Source organism: Pundamilia nyererei, unplaced genomic scaffold (assembly GCF_000239375.1).
Source record: "Pundamilia nyererei isolate P.nyererei 1_Seehausen unplaced genomic scaffold, PunNye1.0 scaffold00089, whole genome shotgun sequence".
NCBI classification, from domain to species: domain Eukaryota; kingdom Metazoa; phylum Chordata; class Actinopteri; order Cichliformes; family Cichlidae; genus Pundamilia; species Pundamilia nyererei.
This window is the reverse complement of record NW_005187490.1, coordinates 247,040-248,295: the sequence shown is the minus strand read 5'-3', so window position 1 is coordinate 248,295 and position 1,256 is coordinate 247,040.

Sequence of the window (1,256 nt, the reverse complement as noted above, 5' to 3'; positions counted from 1 at the left end):
AGACAGTGAAGGGAAAACACAGGGACTGAATTCAAAGACAGCACCAGAACTGTAAACCATCTAAATCCGCATCCAAAAGTCTAAAAAACAAACAAACCTATAACTAGAGCTTAACTACAACAAGAATAAATTCTTAAAATTACTCAAATTATAATTGAATTAATTCAAAACCTCAACCTAACAATAATAAAAATCTTAAGGCTCTCAAAAAGCAGTGAAACCAAACACACTTAATAATCACCATGAGTGCCAAAGATAAAAAGTGAAAGTTTTTAAGTAGTCCATCGTGAGCTTTAAGGAAACAAGAAAAAAAATATGTCTGGCTTCAAAGTCAGATTTTCAGTCAGTTTGAAGGAATGAATGAATAATAATGAAGAAATATGTGATGTGTAAATGTGGATGTTGGAGACTTTTTTATATAAGGCATTAAATATAGACCTCACACCTAAAAGCTTCTTTCAGGACACAGAGACGCACACACACAGTAATGCTGTGAACTGAACTCATCGGGAGTGCAACAGTGGTAGATTGGGAGGGAAGCAATTTAAGACCAAAACACCTGAAGGGAAATATACCTCCACACACACACACGTAGACACACACACATACTCGCACATACACACATACCCCTTCTCTCTGAGCTTCGATGCCTAGCTCCATGTGGTTGGCATGGAAACAGAAAAACTCCCCCCAGATGAAAATGAGATGCCCCCAATACGATTCACGTGGGAGCACAATGGGAACATTAAGATGAGGAATTATAGGAATAACATCCAACATGCTAATGCCTTTGATAGGTCTTCATTGTCAGTCTTCACATGAGGAGATTTAAATCAGTCCACATGTTAGACCCCACCGAAAAACAATGATTATTCCACATGTGTCAGAGCTTATTGTTGCTATTTTAGTGTCTAAATTCTTTTGTAAACCCACAACAGAGTGAAAAGAGTAGAAATCTCACCCTGAGGCAAAGTATCGTCTGAGTCATACGTGTTAATCACCCCCATCAGCCCCCACAGACTGCGGTCATTTAGAGCTGCAGGGCAGCAAAAGTCTTACTCATAGCATCCTTCAAACTCCCAGGCAGACCAAAAATAGCTGACAATTTTGGGAGTCTGCATGGCAACACAAAACATACTTCTGGTATATGTGCAAAGTTCCCAGGGAAAGGGTTTTATACATACATACATATGTATAAAACACACACACACACACACACACACACACACACACACACACACACACACACACACACA